This window comes from Diadema setosum, chromosome 9 (assembly GCF_964275005.1).
Source record: "Diadema setosum chromosome 9, eeDiaSeto1, whole genome shotgun sequence".
NCBI classification, from domain to species: Eukaryota; Metazoa; Echinodermata; class Echinoidea; order Diadematoida; family Diadematidae; genus Diadema; species Diadema setosum.
In genome coordinates, this window is record NC_092693.1 from 1,476,545 (window position 1) to 1,489,844 (window position 13,300).

Below are 13,300 nucleotides of genomic sequence, written 5' to 3' on the forward strand. Positions count from 1 at the left end.
TATTGAAAATGACAAGTTTATTTTCAACAGATTTTACCAGAAATCTTTCTTTCCATCTATTTCTTTTTTTCATATGCAAAAATATCCCCAAATTTTCTACAGTGGGAGAGGCATATCGATGTAGCTTAGATTTGACCCCATAATCCTTTGATCCCCCATTATACTTCAAAATCTTTGAAGGCCATATCTCAACTTTTAAATTACTCATGAAAAATAATACAGTCCATGATACAAGACGAGCATCTGTTACTTAGCTTCATTCCAAACACATTATCACTGAATGTTACTTTGTGTGTTTGCCATGTTAATAGAGTCAGATTTTTACTACATGCATGAATTTGTATTCCCTGGGATGCAAGGATCTTTGAACTGCTAAAATTTGTAGTGTCAGGTGTTTGAAATAAATGACATTCAGTGAAATACAAATGCCATAAAGACAGGTGAACTGAAAGCATGGCAAACTTTAACTAACCCATAATGGAACACTTTTATGCTACAAGATGTCAGTCTGTTAGATTCAATGTGAGGGTAATACGTGTATGTCACACTATTCAATTCTTTACACATTTCCCTCCAATTTGATTATTTCTGCCAAAGTGTAGAATTTGAGTTACAGCTTTCCTGAAGTCATTTGAATTGGAGATTCTATTTACTTGACTCTTCTATGGTGTCAAGAAAAGGCAGTTTAGTTCAATACAAAGCTTTTGGTGAATAGGAGTACTTGAGCCTGAATAATTGGCTAAACATCCCCTTCATTCACACAAAATAAACACTTTTGTACCCTTAGCACAGTGCCCTACAGGACCAAAATCCGTAAAGCCCTGCATTTACAGACATTGACATCCATTCTGAAAGGCATCAATTTCTGTCACAAACTTTGTATCTCTATAAAGACTCACAGAAAGGGATTGACATTCACATAGGAATGAAGAGTGGCGGTTTGTCAATCATATTCAAGTGTATCTGTGTAACTTTCTGGCCGATTACTGTCAATCATTCAGAAAATACTAAGCTTGGTTACAGAATGTCCAAAGAGGAAATACGTTCCTTTTCATATCTCTGTATATATATTTCATTCACCTTCATCTGGAATTTATGAATTCACATGTTCAGCTGTTAAGATAAGTTATTCCATATCAGAGGGATGGGCAGCACTAGCTCTATACTCCATTCTTTGTTCTGAAACATAATTTCCCAAATCAGTTAAAAAAAAATCCTGCTTTTTCTTTCCATATGTAGGTGACCATATTTGCCATATGCCATGTAACAACATGACACAAATCCTTACATTACATGTCATCGCTCCCTTACACTGTCATGTCATCATACATCACATCACCTATGGAAGTCTTTTATGTTGTACAACATTCACTCTGGAGACATTACCAGACACTTACTTTACTAGTCATTTACACACAGATAAATTTATAACATATCAGAATAGTAGCTTCAGTTTGTTTGTCAATTTGTGTCCTCAATGATTTACACTGGAGAAAAGACAAGAGCGCATAATTTTATTTTCCCTCTCAGCATACATCGACACATTAGTGCCCAATCAGTTAGCTGAACTTGCCAAGTTTGTTTCATTTACATGTAGTGATCCACACAAATTTGACTTTGTTTTTAAAAGGTGTAGGAATGTACCTCAGTCCAAAAGGAAGGTCATGGTAACACAGGAGGTATTAGGGAGCTTAGGTAATCTCTTTTAATTGACAATTAATCTCAAGACATCTGTGTCAATCAGAAAAGAGAATACTCCACCATAATCTTATGTGCCAATCTGTGAACAAATCACAGTAAAGGTTAACTTACAGGAAAAAAAAGAAAACAATGTTCTTTCAATGTTTAAAATGTTTAAAATAGCACAAAGAGCTGTTTTACAGTAAAAGTAGCAAAATATAAAACCCTTCCAAAAATGAGTCAATGTGCAATAAATCATTACAGAGATTTTAATAAGAAGATCAGTATTATTTGAAGCTTGCAAAACTTATACCTCTTGTAGATATAATGCATATTAACATACAATATATTATGTCACCATAAATACTATGCACTTTACCATTCAGCTTGTGTGTGTGTGTCCTTGAGCACATATCCATGCAATTTTTTCTATCATCCCATAGACTAATACAAGAAAGAAGTAAATGACACAACATAAACACACTCGTGTGCAAACACAGTAAAGGCACATAATGTGTTGGGGCAAGAATAGGAAATCAAAATAGGCAGGAGGACACACACACTACCGTTTCCAGTTCAGCATGCAGAAAAGGCATGTACACACAAAATTCCTTATTCCCTTTCCTACTGCGTGCAGCTGACACAGCATCACAACATATGAATCTGATTGGTCAATGGTTACTATCTTCACATTCACTTCTCACCAATCAGTGCAGTGTAAGTTTTGATCCACCTGGGCATACTCAAACTATAGATGGCGCTATTGACACATGGCTGGATTTCAGCTTTGTGTTATGACTGGTTGGCCAAGGCCTAATGAATACACCCAAGGCTTTACTCTACTGTCAGTATCATCAGCTCAATCAATGAGCAGGATTTTTCTATGGTTAGCATCTATCTCAGTCTCAACATAAACAAAAGAAATGTCCACTCAGAAAAGCAAGCTGTTTTCCTAATTAATCCAGTATTGTATTTCAATGCAGCATGACAATTTGAAACAGAACTTGGCTATTTGTGAAGCATAAAATAACAACCCATGTTGTGAAAAACATTGAAGAATGTGAAAATTTACAACCAGTGTGTGGACTCATATAGCAAGGAGAAACAAATACTTAAGTTTTCATGAAATATATGAATTGATATGGGACCATAAAGCAAGTCTTTTTTTTTAACCTAAACTAGTAACATGCATCATAATGCAATATGGCAATTTTAAACAAAACATGATTCTTTGTGAAGCATGAAATAACAACCCATGTTGTGAAAAACATTGAAGCATGTGAGAAATCACACCTGCAGTATTTGGTAAAAAGAATCAGTGTGGAAGCTCACTTGGCAACAAGACAACAAATACCCAAGTTCTCATAAAATGAGAATTGAATTAAAACTAAAATGAAAGCCTACATAATAATGCGGCATGATAACTTTTAACAAAACTTGATCTTTGTGAAGTATGAAATAACAACCCATGTTGTGAAAAATATTGAAGTATGTGAGAATTCACACCCAGTGTTTGGCAAAAAGAATCAGTGTGTATGCTTATATGTCAACTAAAAAGAAATATGCCTAGGTTTTCATAAAATATCAAGACTTGAGTTCAGATCATAGACATTTATAAAAGCTTTTTATAATAAAAGCTCATGGACTTGGGGTAGATGTGCTACTAGATCTAGCAGTTGAGAATGCCAATCATCAGTATACAAAGCTAACATTAATGTATATTACATTTGAAGGCATATTGAACTGTTTTGCCGCATGGCATAATACATAGGATTTGTGCTCTTTCTTTCAATTCTGATTCAGCTCATATCTCTTTGAAGTACCATCATATTTCTTCTAAGGACAAATGTCTTTTCACCAACTGTCTCAATTTCACTGGCTGTACAAAGAGATCAGGATTAGCCAATTCTTTATCAATTTTCTTTTTATTTAGGCCTATATGAAGACATTCAGCTTCATTACAGTAATACATGGAGCACATCAAATACTCACATTACATCATCAGATATGACCAGAAAATCACACTGGATAAAAAGAGTAAGAGTAACATGATATCACAGCTGGCATTGATTAATTTACTTGTCGAAACACAACAGGAGGGACCTTGATTTAAACATTTTTTTTCTGTTTGTACAATTGCTGTCTTTAATTATAATTCTAAAGATATCAAAGTAAATATCTTTGGAAACATTTTAATCATATTAGACATGGGATGCAAAGCAACCAGATTATGCTAGGAGGAATTGGTTTAATAGAGCCTTGGTGCAGACAATAGATAAATGGAAACTGGTCTTTAATAATTCTTTATGTGCCATGTGGTAAACCCCCTGTGTGCCACATTATTCAAAGACAGCAACGTAGCCATGCTTTAGAAAAAGCTTTTCTAATCAATCTAACTATTGTAGATGTATGTTACCCTGGACATGTAATGACCAAATGGTAGAGAAAATGCCTTGATGTAACTTGTATGATATAGTCTATGATTGGATATCTTTCAAATGATCAGTTGTTACACTTCCATCCTCATCCTTAGTTGACTTGTATTATACGCTTTATGTATTTAACAAAGATGTAATCACATCTACTTTTCATTTTCATAATTTTCTTATGTACCTTTTCAAATTTTGTTCTATATCACAAATATCCCGTTTATATGCAATGTAAATAAATTTCTTTGTTCATTTTGATGGAGGTGAAAATAAAGTTGAAAGTTGAAAAGTTGAAAGTTGTTACATTATAGTTTGGCATGACTTTTGCACACAAAACAGTGACTGAAACTTTGAATTTACTGACAAATCCAGTAGGAAGCACCACTTGATAATCAATTACCACATAATATGCAACCTACATGTGACAGGAATGAACTCGCGACAAAAAAAAAATTGTCGCAACAATGACAGCCTTATTATAACGCTGTCATTGTTTTGTGGTTTTTGGCGATTTTTCAATCCATTTCGGCAGGTTTCGGCGTTTGAGTAGAATATGCAAAGTTGGCACGCCATTGACTTAGTCGGGCATGCGAAAGTGGCACATGAAGAGTTAATAGATGGTTAGTCAAGTATTCAACCTCATACTGTATGAAGCTTTGCTTGTTTATTTAACAATTCAATCATGTGATATGTGTATTTAAAGTAATTGAAGGGCATTGAAATAGAACCCAATGAAGAATTAATGGATTTCAGTGGAATCTTTTGTTTGTTATCATAAGATGCAAACATACGGATGGATAAACTAAACCATGTGGAGGCTACAGGGTGAAACTGCATTTACACCTTTACAGACCGGAACCTTTAAAGACATGCAATAGAAAGAAATGTTTGACTTCTGTCTGTCTTATCAAGGCTACTTGAATATCAAAATCTGATGACTGAACATAAACATTCAACATTTTCTGCTCTCTTCAAGCAGGAAATGATTTCAGCATTGCCTTTGATAAAGCAGGAAACTCAGTATTTGCGATTAAGCTTTTTTTTTCTCCTCATGAATGATATTTTTGAGACAAAATGGCAAACATGGTTAGACGTGCAACCTCCACATTCTCTCCCATTCTCCCTTAATGGATTTGGCAGGATGAACAAATCAACACATGAAGCAACAAACTGCCCAAGGAAACTCCCCTTTCCGATAACCCCCAGCTGCTATGGACATCAACAGGTTTACCAGGAGTGACATCTCACTATTGTGATTGAATCATCAGTCTTTTTCTCTTTGAGGGATTTCAGTCTTACCAAAGAACATGTTTACAATCATATTTCTGAAAAACATTCCGTAAATGTGTCAAGAGTTATGGAGTATTTACACACTAAAGCCCAATGCCCACTATGCGACCTGAGCTTGCGAGCTGGTGGTGAGCTGGTGCAAGCTTTATGGGGCGCCAAGTGTCACATGACATATTTCGTTACGAAATCAGTCATTTCATTGACGAAATGACAACATTTTGTCAACGAAATGAACATTTCGTCAATGAAATGACTGATTTCGTAATGAAATACGTCATGCCACACTTGGTGCTCCATACAAATTGTCCATGGTTTCAGTTGTACCACCTTCATGAATTCGGGCCAATGGCAATAGGTCAAACATACCAGACAATATCTTTAATGTATTACAATTTGTGGATATTTCTTTCCTATAGCCTAGTAATGAATCATTCTATTCACATGCTCCCTCCCATTAAGTTCCATAGCCAAGAATTCGCTTCAAGTTGTTGCTAGGTAGGGCAATCCTCCGGCAAGCTTTGTGGCTGTTCAGGGCAACTTTTGTAAACAAAGCATGCATAAAATCTGAGAAAATTATTTCAGAGCCAGTCTGTTCAAGGAGCATGTTTCACAGAAATATGTTCCCTGTTGCTCTCAGACTGAGGAAAAAGACCTGGTTGACACACGTTTCCAAACATGTTAACAAATGAGTTCTGGTGTAAGTGTGAAACCCCATTAAGTGGGACATCTGAGAAAAATGCACTTCATCACTTGTGCCAAATTCTACCACATGATGGTGCCATAAACTATCAACCAAAGATATATCGCTACGGTGACTGATATGCCTCCGCCATAATGCATGGTTCTCCTAATAGGTCTATAGTACAATGTCTTGACAATGTGTGATGACAGTTTCACACGTCCAATTGGCAAAATATTAAAATGACAGGTTTGCCACAAATGTGCTGAATGTTCACTTTCCTAGAACTAGGTTCAATTGGATGAATGATCAAAAATGTCAGAGTGCAGGTATTTGGGGAACTGATGATTTTTACTTGACTTTTGACCCTTTTATAAGTTTATGCATTGAGTAATTTTCAAGGTATTGAGAAAAAGTATAATTTCAGTATCAAATGGGAAAATAGCATTATCTAAACCTTGCCTTTGACCTTTGACCTCACAGTTCCAAAGAGAATCACTGTTAGGTTGAACATGCATAAATATGTAAGTTTCATGATGACACCTTGAGTTACTTTTGAGATATGGAGGAAAAAGTGCAATTCAACACTTTCACTTGACCTTTGACCTTTTGACCTTTGACCTTTTGGCAAGAAACTTCCCACAGAATATATATATTGGGTAATACATGCATACATCAAGTTAAAAAAAAACCTTCAGGCATTGCATAAATATAAGGAAAGAAGTGATATTTTGAGGAATTGACCTTGACCTTTGACCCCCTGACCTTTGAACCATGACCCCCAACTTCCCTAGATAATCACTGCCCATTGGAACAAGCATATATACTAAGTTCCATGAATATACCTTGAACCATTTGCGAGATATGGAGAAAAACATGAATTTTCAACCTTTTTTCCACAAAATAACCTGTGACATTTGACCTTCGACCCCGTGACCCTAAAATCCAAATAAAGTATTATCCCCCCAGGATATACCCTCATACCAAGTTTGATGTAAAACCACCACACGGTTCTTGAGATATCTTGAGATATCTGAACCTCATTATTTGGCAGTGGAAAGCCAGAGGGCTCCCCTCTAATGGCGCGGAGCTGACTCAGCACATCTACTCTTCCCCTTCACCCCCACATGTTATCCTCGTGCAAGAGACCTGGTGTCACGATGACACAAATTTCTCCATTCCTAAGTATACTGCTCTGTGGCGCAATCGCGTCTCCTCACGGGGAGGCGGCTGTGCAATTTTTATTCATCAAGACGTAAATTTCAGCAATGTTCATTATTTCCCTCACCTAGAGGGATTAAAAGTCAATATTCTGTATAGAAATGTTTCTGTCACTTTCATGAATTTTTACAATCCCATAAAAAGATTGTCCACACAAGATTTACTTTCTCTTACAGTCGACTGCCTGCCATACTATGTCACTGGAGGAGATTTTAACGCCCACCATCCTGCATGGGGAGGAAGCACTATGGACCTCAACGGAAAAGTCATATTTGAATTTTGCAAAGATCACGATATTGTTATACTTAACGATGCCTCAGCAACACGCTTTGACATTGCTAGAGGATCTTCCACATCAATTGACCTCACTCTTGTTCCTCCGTCACTAGCCCCCCACTGTAACTGGTCGGTTTCCCCTTTTTCCCTCGGGAGTGATCATTACCTTATATCTTGTAGTGTTCATTTTACTTTCCATACCTAGCGCTTCCTCTCAAAATCATGACAATCTTCCGCCCCGTTTGGCTTTTCGAAGAGCCAATTGGGAATTATTTCAGCGTGAATTAGAATCGTTACATCATTCACACAGCTCCCGTCCAGCTAATATTTACGATTTGTATGATCTTTTTCTACAAAGTATTACCCAAGCTGCTAATGCTTCTATTCCCCTCCAGACCCCGACCTGTCGCCCACCTCTTCAATGGTGGTCGGCGGCTTGTTCGAGAGCTGTCTGCGACCGTCATCGTGCCAAACGCAAGCTTGATAAGTCATATCTTTACGATGACTTAATCACTTATCTACAATTCAATGCTGCAGCCAGGCACACCATTAGATCAGCCAAACGTTCTCATTTCACTACTTTTAGCAACTCTTTGAACCGTTTTTCCCCACTCTCAGATGTATGGTGCAAAGTAAAACTATTGTCTAACAATAACACCAGGAGTACCTTCCCACCCATACTTATAAACAACACTTATACTCATGACGCCCACTGTATCGCCAATGGTATGGCAGTTGCTTTCTCTCAAAAGCCTTCTTTAACTCCCACTCTCCCTCTCCCTACTTCCCAACCTCCATCATATATACATGACAATGATTCTCCTCTCAACGCTCCTTTCACCCCCAAAGAGCTCGAAACGGCAATCAAAGCTTCTAAGAACTCAGCCCCTGGGGTCGATGGAATCAACAAACAGTTGTTAAGCCATTTAACTGATAATATGATAATAACACTGTATATTAATCTTTTTTTTTCTTTCTCTCAAAATAATGACATTCATATAAACACTGTATATAGTATATTTTTTTTTTCTCTCTTGAAACAATGATACAGTTATAGTAATGTTCCCTATTCTGTAATTTACATCGTTGTGTGTGCGTTTTATTTAAATACTTTATATCATTTTGGGTTGACCGCTGATATTAGTAAGTGTGTGCGTGGTTGGAGATGTATGTGCGGTACACGCGCGCGTGTATTGTATAGTAATTTGAGTTTGCCTAACTAAAGAATTTGAGGTATTTATGAATATCATATGAGCTCCCTCGTGGAGACCTAATTAGCTCCTTTGTGGAGACAATATGAGCTCCCCCGTGGAGACTTAATGAGCTCCTTTGTGGAGACAACATGAGCTCCCTCGTGGAGACTTGGTACATACATATATATTTAATAATCTTGTTTATATTTTTCTAAGATTTATAATGTCTGTTTTATGTTAAGTGCTGTCTGGGGCAAATTATTTATATAGGGCCCCATTTTTCTCTCTCTTCTTTCTTTCTATAAAACAACAACAACAACACTTTCGACATCCAGCTGAATCCCTGCTTGGCAAACTGCTTGGCACACTCTCTTATTGCCACAAACTAGCATTAGACTAACATGAAAACATATGAGTGGGACTGCAAGGACAGCAGCAATTCTGCTTAACCCACCACCCAGGCTTCAGTTTCTGTACTCGTTCACATGGGTGAACCAACATTTAAGAATTTTTAGCTGGCAGAAATGTATCAATACATTGCTTTGAAAGTGGTTGCTATACAGAATCAGAGCGTATGTGAGTTTTGTCCTGGCAGCTCATATTACAGGATATAACAGTAGTTGTTGAATTCATGTTCATGGAATACAGCAGTGAACACAGAAATGTACACATGCACGTTACATGATCAGGAGTTGATATTTTCACATGTTGTTAGATTTGCGAATAGTACCCAGATCGCAGAATTCTCACAAATAACCCCAGGAAAACAGGTACGGTATGAAGTCTCATTAATAAAGATTGTCTTTGATGCGTTTGAGGTGACAAAAAATGATGTCAAGTATCAAAACTAAATGCAATCGTAAAATTTGCTTTGTGTTTGCTCTGTGTTGCGGGCTGCTCAGGTACAGCCCTGTCGCGATTTATACAGTGACTGGGCTGTGTATAGTTAGTGTACAGTGTATTTACATAATATGCACAGCCCTGTACAGTGTATTTACATAATATGTGTATGCACAGGCCTGTCACATCATTATCACAGCAAGTCATGACTGGTACTCTTAGTGGTCTCAGTCTCAGTGGTCTCAGGCCCCTGCCTTGGGCCAGCACTTAGGCTCCTGGCCTCGGCCCGGCCTTGGTCCCCGTGGGCCCCTGGGCCTCGGCCCCCTGGGCCACTGGGCCTGGGCCCACTTGGGCTATGGGCCCCTGGGCCTGGGCCCACTTGGGCTCTGGGCCCCTGGTTCTGGGCTAAGGTCCGTGGCCTTGGGTCCGGCCTTAGGCCCCGCCTTTGGCCCGGCTGTACTTTGTACATGGTCTATGTGAAATCAGGCTTGTCTGTAACTGTATAATTGCAAATAATTACAAATAATCACAAATGATCAACATGTCCATACCACATATAGGACTATATGAATTTATGATTATATGATTATATGAATATATGAATATATGAATATATGAATATATACAATGTATGTGAATATATATATTACATATGAATATATAAATGTGATCAGCCATTCTGTTAGTGTCAGATCTGCAGTCATTCATATATAGCAAATTTTATGCATGTATAAATGGCATACATTCATGTGTACAGTATGCTACTTGATTGAACCAGCCAATGGAGAAAGATCACACCATTGAGCAATACTTGAAAGACATGTACAGTTCAATGACTCAGTGCTTGTTATTATGAACTCTGTAGAGGTATGCAGCCCTCTTCAGATGGAAAACATACAGTTGGCTATCAAACAGAGCTTGCAAAACCATCAACAATTTATTGAGTTGGATTTGTGTGTGTGTGTGTGTGTGTGTGTGTGTGTGTGTGTGTGTGATAGAGCTATTGTTTCCTTTGCATGCATCATCACAAATTCCCGAAGTCTGAATAAAGTGAAACCAAGACCTTCATATAGATGTGCTGCATTGTAAGGTGCTGGATCAGAGCACTACCATAAGATTGACACCATGGCGGGAATTGTGCTAACAGTGTACTATCCTTCCTGTGCATTTATGTTAAAGTGTACCAATACCCTGAAAATCACATTTTAAACTAGATATATCGCTACGGCAACTGATATGCCTCCGCCATAATGCATGGTTCTCCCAATAGGTCTATAGTACAATGTCTTGACAATGTGTGATGACAGTTTCACACAATTGGCAAAATATTAAAATGACAGGTTTGCCACAAATGTGCTGAATGTTCACTTTCCTAGAACTAGGTTCAATTGGATGAATGATTAAAATGTCAGAGTGCAGGTATTTGGGGAACTGATGATTTTTACTTGACTTTTGACCCTTTTATAAGTTTATGCATTGAGTAATTTTCAAGGTATTGAGAAAAAGTATAATTTCAGTATCAAATGGGAAAATAGCATTATCTAAACCTGGCCTTTGACCTTTGACCTCACAGTTCCAAAGAGAATCACTGTTAGGTTGAACATGCATAAATATGTAAGTTTCATGATGATACCTTGAGTTACTTTTGAGATATGGAGGAAAAAGTGCAATTCAGCACTTTCACTTGACCTTTGACCTTTTGATCTTTGACCTTTTGGCAAGAAACTTCCCACAGAATATATATTGGGTAATACATGCATACATCAAGTAAAAAAAAAAACAAACAAAAACCTTCAGGCATTGCATAAATATAAGGAAAGTAGTGATATTTTGAGGAGTTGACCTTGACCTTTGACCCCTGACCTTTGAACCATGACCTCTAACTTCCCTAGATAATCACTGCCCATTGGAACAAGCATATATACTAAGTTCCATGAAGATACCTTGAACCATTTGCGAGATATGGAGAAAAACATGAATTTTCAACTTTTTTTTCACAAAATAACCTGTGACCTTTGATCTTTGACCCTGTGACCCTAAAATCCAAACAAAGTATTATCCCCCCAGGATATACCCTCATATCAAGTTTGATGTAAAACCACCACACGGTTCTTGAGATATCGACAAAGACAAAACGGGACGGACGTACGGACGTACGGACGGACGGACGTACGGACGGATGGACGGACGACCCGAAAACATAATGCCTCCGGCCACTTCGTTGGCGGAGACATAAAAACTGTCAAACTGTCACAGGCAAAGATTGCATTCAAGAAAACAGTATCCTTAACAGGTTCAGGCTAAACACACTTTATATTCTATCTGTTCACTCAAAGCCTTTTAAAACAGACTTTGTGATTAAAATAGAAATCCATTTTATTTACAGGTATTTTGTGATTTGGTTATTACATAATCATTTCTATATGATATTTGTGTAAGCATGTAGGATAGCATATAAATCACCAACTTGAAAATTCAACATGAACATCTATTTTTCACAATTCAATAACTTTATTTTATTTCAAAAGCCTTGCATCTTCATTGACATACTCGGTTTACATCCTTGCAAAACAAAAAGAGGCATGCATTCAGTATTTGATGTATTTCATCTGTTTCACTGTGAGTTTTACACATATTCCTTCTGTAACAAATCTGTCATCACATGAATTAAATCAGGTTCTTAAAAGTTGATAGAGAACAGAAGCACTTTTTTTTAATCTTTCGCCAAAAACTATGATGTTAAGACGTAAGTTTAGAGGAACGACAGACAGGTGTGTTATCGGACTTACCCTGACCCCGAATTCGACCATTTGACCTTTGACCACAGCTATATAGCATGCCATAGTTCCAGGTATGGTCTTTTCCTCACAAACATCTTTATTCTGGAAGACAAATTATCATGTGAATAGATTTTTTTTTTCCTAGCCTGGGAGGGGCTTAAATCAGACTTCAAAACTGAATTGTACTTTGAGAATAATAATTGTCTGAAAGTCTTAAAAAAAAATATAAAGCTATAACTCCAAATTACTTTTCCCACTTACATGGAAACCCTTATGTGGAATAATGAAATTTGAGTGAAATTACTTTTTTTGTTTAGGATTTATACTTTATCTTTTTTGTTATAAGCTATATACACTTTACTTTCTAAGATATACACACCTTCGATTTAATGTGGATAAGAAAGGTTTTATACGGATGTATGAGTACTATGGTACGCATGTATTCAAGCACTGCAGTATCAAATATATTGTCATAAGAATGACACAATCACATGTGCATAGTATAGTATCTTAATGAAGATAGTAAAGTGAAAATAAAAGACAACATACAAAGGACACAAGTAGAAAGTGGTTTGAAAAGAAGGATACAAACTCAGCCTTAAAGGTCCAGTTTACCTTTGGGAGCAGTGATTTCAAAAATTTTCAAGATATCATATTTGATGCATATGTGTAGGTCTGTTGTATCATAAAACATCCTACCATATGAAATATTTGCAATAAAACCTAAAATATAAGGAGATATCAGGGTTTTTCTCAATAAACCGTAACTGTATACGGTTTAGTCTGGAAAAAATTTTATTATAACTATTGTTCACATTTTGTGTATTTAACAACACTTAACATCGATTATACGGTTTCAAATTTTGACAGTGGTTGTTTCTATCCCTAACTCACATTTTAGAACTATTTTAT